We start from the raw sequence: 6508 nt of genomic DNA on the forward strand, positions 1-6508 counted from the left end.
GAATGTTTAATTCATTTACTCTGGTTACTCACGAATTGAAAGAATATTTATGGCATATTAGCTGTTCATTTATGTATGCAAAACATAATAATTACCTGAATATCCATAAGCACCTGCTTTTCCTGGTAGGAAAGGAATACACTTAAGTAATAATTACTAATGGGTTCTAAGCAGGATCTTTGTAGTCCGGTATTATTGTACATATGGACATTAATCATTAGAACAGTTCTGGGGATTTTGCAGAGATACAGAACCACGGTACCACCAGTAGACCGAAGTTTCCCAACGACACGCATGATCATTTTATGGGCATACAAACAATATTATCTGAAATTTAATTAGTTTTGCTAACAAAAGCCGGAACAAACAGCTTAATTTGAGATGGTTTTTAAAGATTTACTCTCTAGCTCATTCGGGCCATCCATCCATCCATCCATCCATCTTCAAATGGTCCTGGTCAGGATTGCGGTCTCATATTGTTCTTGGACCATAAGTGCCATCTGTGTTCTCCGTGGCCTAGCCGTCTGTGCCTGTTCGCGGAAAGTTGCGGGTTCAAATTTCTTGCCAGCAGAGCAATCGCGTTGCTGTTGGACCCTAGGGCTAGGCCCTTAACCTGAAAAATGACTCTGGGGCCCCATAAAAATGGCTGACCTTGCTTTCTGACCCCATACTTCATTTTCACAGGACAGCAAAATGGGATTATCTGAAAACTATAAAATTCCTATGTAACTGCTCTTGTACAGATGGCAAATGAAGTATCAATACTGTATCAACATCCATCCATCCATCCGTCAGTCCGTCCATCCATCCATCAATGTTCTTGTATGTGGTCCAAAAATAATTGCATTGAGTTTATTTATTGATAAACAGCACCACCTTCTGGATGATCTGAGTTTGATACCCTGAAATGGGGAGATGATTTGACAAAGGACAAGTTGTTTTTTTACTGTTACAAGTTCAAGAGCCAAAACATCCATCCATCCATCCATTTTCCAAACTGCTTATCCTACTGGGTCGCCAGGGGTCCGGAGCCTATCCTGGAAGCAATGGGCATGAGGCAGGGAACAACCCTAGATAGGGGGCCAGCATGTTTTTGGGCTGTGGGGGGAAACCGGAGGAAACCCCACGACGACATGGGGAGAACATGCAAACTCCACACACATGTGACCCAGGCGGAGACTTGAACCCGGGTCCCAGAGGTGTGAGGCAGCAGTGCTAACCACTGCACCACCATGCCGCCCCATGCAGTGCTAACCACTGCACCACCATGCTGTCCCGAGCCAAAACATAATTACTGATATTATTAACTTATCAAAAAATCATAAGCAAGTATTAATATTTGATATAATTGTGTACCACGTACCAGCACCGCATAAATATTGTGAAACACTTCATTTTTATGTGAGATGTTTGTTTCTGTTAAACTGAAAATATATGCTTTCATTTTAGCATTAATCATGCAGATTTTGGATTTTAGGTTTAATACAAGTCAGATACATTCACTTTTAATTTACATAGTTCTTAAAATTGATTATTTGATTACTGAAAGTGCGAAACCTATTTAGCCAAAAGTGGCACAAAATTTATACTTAAAAATCCTTAATACTATATGAGCACTGTAAAAATACACTTACTTACACTGTTTAGGTAAAAATACTTTTAAAAATACACTCGTTTTACTGTTTATAACTGGAATTCATATTAAATGTATTAATGAAAATATATTTTATCTCTGTCTCAGGATTATAGTAAATAATAATAATTATAATAATAAGTTGATTCTTCATGGTGAAATTCTCCTTTCACCTACCCCATCTTGCGCCCCATGGCACACTTAGGCGTGACAAAGCTTGGCAGCAAAGGGCAGCCATTTGCAGCGACGCCCATGGAGCTGGGCGTTAAGGACTGGAGGCTCAAGGGCCCTCAGGCATGACTACTCTGCAAAAGCTGGGTTTGAACCAGCAACCTTCTGATTTCCGGGGCCGAGACTTAGCCTGCTGTGCCACACATTACCTGAAGGTGTATGTCTATGTATAAAGGAATAAGGTTCATTGTCTTCTATCCAGTAATTTAATCTTCCAAAGACAGCAGAGTGCCTATCCCAGGCAGCATAATGCGCTACAGGGCAGGGGTACACCAGACAGGATGCCCGTCCACTGCAGAGCACAGACAGGCATGCTAGTTAGATACCTGTTAGCCTAACTGCTAACTGTGTCAGGACATAGCGAGGGAGCCAGAGTACCCAGAAGAAACGTATGTAACATGGTGCGGACAAGCAGAGAACACAGCCATTCAAACCCCCCCAAAACCACCCTGCTTCCCCTTTCATTACCTACATCAGTGGTTCTTAACCTTTTCTGAGTCAGGTACCCCTTTTTGAATCTGGAGAAAACTACGGACCCCCTCCCGAGAACATCCGTGTCAGCACATAAACTCAATTTTGCATGCCATGAATATTTTTTATTGAACTTTGTCTCATACGCTCATACGCGTACAAAAAAAACGCGTGTGATTGACTATTTCACCAGATGGCAGTATTTCCTTCAAATTCTGTCCAGTCATTCCTTCAACTTGTCAGACACTACAGAATGTTCCATTTGCAGCACCGATTTTGGGATCCCCACTGTCAATTGGATTTTTTAACATCAAATGTATTTATATGTAAAAAATAAACAATTCATTTCATCTGGTCAACATCTTGATAACTGTATAAGTTTGCTGTATTATTTTTAAGAAGCGGGTATCATGTAGTTTTTCTCATGTTCTGACTATTAAATGCCATGGAACAGAACTGCTGTAACGATTCAGTTGAACCATTTATATTAGTGGGAGCAGAACATATAGTCTGTCTGCTCCATTAGCATAAACCGTGTGACGATTAAGTATCGCTATTACTGACGGTCCATTTATCTGCGCTGCAGCCGCAGAGGTCAATACATTTTTCATCATCTTCAACCTTGACAATAAAATGACAACCGTAATCGGTCACTATTAAGTGTGCGCGACTCTACTTCTTGTGAAATTTGCTAAGGCCCAATATGGGTCGCTGCAGCTGAATCAATGACAGAACAAAACAGCATCATTTAGCGGGGGGGGGGGGTACAATGGGATTTTTGTTCCTGCCTTGTAGTATATGGGAAGTGTGCAGGTTATTTAATAACATTAACAATTAGTATTGTTGTATCTCCATATGGAAAATCTCTATTGCCATTAGTCTACATTATTTCAAACGTGAGATTCCTGGGTAACATTTCTGTCATCTTATTAATGTTAAAACTGTCACCAGAACACTCTTTACGTTACGGAAGCATTTTAGAGATAGACGAACCATCCCTATACGCGAAACATGCTATATCGCAATCCTTTAATAATTTATTCATGTATGAACTGTATGTGCGTGTTCATTTTTATTTTTTATACTTCTTCATCCTGTGAGGACAGATGTTGAGAAGACAGCTCTCAGAAATAGTGAAAATGAAAGCGGTGAAACTTTGTGTTTTGATTTTATTTTGTTAGGTTCCTTGGGAGGTGTTTCAAAAAGCAGCGGGGTATTTATCAGTTAGCTGGATTAACTTAAGATATATATCACGATTGTCCTGTAAGTGTTTAGGTAAGGAGCATTCCTATCGGACAATCATGACTTCTAGCTTAAGTTAACCCCGCTAACTGAGAATCCCGGCTTTGTGGAACACCCCCTGTGTTACGCTATAACACTCCCCCGGCTTCTCCGGTTTCATCCCACAGTCTGAAAATATGAATGGAATGAACAGTCGGAAAACAGGTGAACTGGATTTGCCAAATTGTCCGTAGGTGTGAATGGTGTGGTGCCCCTGCCTTGTGCCCGAAGTTTCCAGACACACGGGACCCAACACAGGAGGACTAACGGATATAGATGGGTGGATGGATGGATGGAAGTCCTGAAGATCGCCCTTTGCTTTAAAAAGTTACCTGGAATGTAGGAAATATGAACTGTGCATAAATACAAGCAATAAAGCTATTTTTATTATATATTTTTTTTATTAAAAACATCACAGTTATCAATCACCAGCGAGTTTTACCTGCCTGTACGTCAGCCGTTTTCCGCAAATATGAATTTGAATGCCAAAGGGCGGAGAAACAGCAACACGCAATTAGAATTATGGGGGGGATTAGACCGATTAACAAGCAGTTTGATAATGTGCCTCAGGAACTAATTAATAGACAGGATGATAATGAAGCCACATGAAATAAATTAAGCCATCTAATTTAAGCTTGTATTCGGGAAGAAAAGCGAGGCAGCCTCTTGAAACTGACTTTTTACCTTCACATCCTTAGCCACCAGATAACGGCGAGGGTCTTGAAAAGTATAAAGTCACGAAACACTGTGAAGCATTTGGCTGTTAGACAGTTTCATTAATAAATGTGTTTCGTATCGTGGTCCCAAACGGTTTGATTCGTCTTCCCCCGGGAAACTCACAGGCTGGTCGGCTCAGATGTCCCTACTGCTCCCGGGAAGCCAATCTGAGGCTTTGGTGTGCACCATGGAATGGTCAGCATTCGTTTTTTCTTGCTTAGATGACATATTTGGCGGCTTAAGGAATTACAGTAAACAACAAATGACTGAGAGCCAGAAAAACCACCAGAGAAGCTGGAAAAAAAGTTCGCTGATACAAGGAATGCGTCGTGTTTCCTGCAAGCAGTCGCGTAAAGAGCACAGCCTGGCAGAATATCCTTCTACAGAAACAACTTTTTAACTATCATTAGAACTTAAGCATAGTTTTTCAATATTTTTGCTGTTACCTTTCCAACCGTCAGAAAGCACAGCCCAGTTGCTGCCGCAACAACGCTATAATCTTTTCCCCCTAAGCATATGTTAGAGATGCAGACTACTTATGGCCAGAGATAAAGAAGGAAAATTCAGGTTCAGAAAGTACAAATCCAGACCAAGGTTTTGTTTCAACCAGCCAGTTGAGTATAAAGAGTCACAGTCACGAGTAATCAACTGCTTGATTGAAACAAAATCTTGGTCTGCAAAGTACTTTCTGAACCTGGACTTTCCACCTCTGCTTCTGACATCCCCCTCAATGATGTAATTGCAATTTCATTTTATGGGACACTTTTAAGTATATTAATGTCTTTAAATACTCTATATCTTTCACACAGATCCCCGTCTGTGGCATTTTTATTTTTAGGGCGGCAGTGTAAAGCGAGTACTATCATTTATGACTTTGTTTTGAAGTCTTTCGCTCGTCCATCCTTGATTATTCATATATTATATACAGAAAATATCAATCATCTATCCATCCGACTTCTAGACATTTTCCCAATATAAGGTGGCAGTAAATTTTCAATCCCGTTAAAATGTAATTAAACAATAATACCAATCCATGCATCTTCTACGGACACTTACCAAAAAAAAGTGATTATCTACCTCCACTATTTGAACGACATCATTTTCCCTTGAGTAATACCTCTGTGACAGCGATTACTGATTCCCGCGTGAGAGTCTTCATCACAACAACAAGAGCGCAAAACCGTGAATAATTCACCGAGCTTGAGTGTGACAGCCATTTTTTCCTGTGCTATAGGCTGGTGGTGGTATGTGGATCAGCAGGTTCGGATGCTGGACCTGTGTTACTGCTAATATAAAGACTGTCAGCTGAGCAAGACAGCCGACAGAAAGGCGCCGTACCACCTCAGGTTAGTTCATTTTTTACTGAAGTAGCTCATCCGGCTGTTAGCAAAAATTCTTCCACCCCTGTTTTCAGGTGAACAAATGGCTCCAGACTGCCTCGTATGTGTCAGATCATGGAGTCCGTCCTGCATGTACCCGATTTTACACCTCAGGCTCCCCTGAGCCGTTTGAAGTCTTTTCTTTCTATTATGTCAATTATCGTAATTATCTGGAATATCTGCAATAAACAGTGCAGTTTGTTATAGTAAAATATTCATCCTTGGGTTTGAATAAAAGACACCAGCGGCATAAATAAAGGCATGAACTGTACTGTATGCTTAGTCCAAAAAAGTCATGAAACCGGAGATTAAACTCCATCCCATCCAAGGTATATCTGCCTTGTGCTCTCCGTTGTCTGGGATAGGCTGCAGGCTTCTCATGGCCTTGTCAAGATAACTGGCTGGATGATGGATGGATGGATGGATGGTTGGATGGATGGATAGATAGATGGATGGATGGAATTTTGGGTCTACTTTATTGGCATACTTTACTAATCCCTTGACGGTAATTTGGGCATTACAGCAGGTTCTAGAAAGACAATAAAAGATAGCAGAAAATAAGATACTCCGAGCCGATTTAGACGTCCTGTATAGTACGTAATACACTCAGTGTATTGTATAGAGTGAATTAAATGGCAATTTCTTTGTCCCTCGCTCTCTTGTCTAAGTTTTTAAGGGGGCGTCCTCACGCTTCGAATTATCACAGTCCCTTGTCGCGGGCTGGCTTAGCCTATATGCCATTTTCATTCTGTCAAATCAACCAAGCGTCCAGTCAAACTAATTATTATTCTAATTA

At 40.8% G+C, this 6508-nt stretch overlaps 1 long non-coding RNA gene across 1 annotated transcript; it reads right to left on the minus strand.

Moving 5' to 3' along the window:
- Positions 1 to 3487: 3487 nt before the first annotated feature.
- On the minus strand, positions 3488 to 4934 carry LOC125713085 (uncharacterized). Its single transcript, XR_007383465.1, has 2 exons — positions 4301 to 4934; positions 3488 to 3948 (listed from the first exon to the last, which is right to left on the minus strand). It is a non-coding gene; the product is annotated as an uncharacterized LOC125713085 (long non-coding RNA).
- Between the last annotated feature and the right edge of the window lie 1574 nt (positions 4935 to 6508).

The sequence above is a fragment of the Brienomyrus brachyistius genome, chromosome 18, assembly GCF_023856365.1.
Source record: "Brienomyrus brachyistius isolate T26 chromosome 18, BBRACH_0.4, whole genome shotgun sequence".
NCBI classification, from domain to species: domain Eukaryota; kingdom Metazoa; phylum Chordata; class Actinopteri; order Osteoglossiformes; family Mormyridae; genus Brienomyrus; species Brienomyrus brachyistius.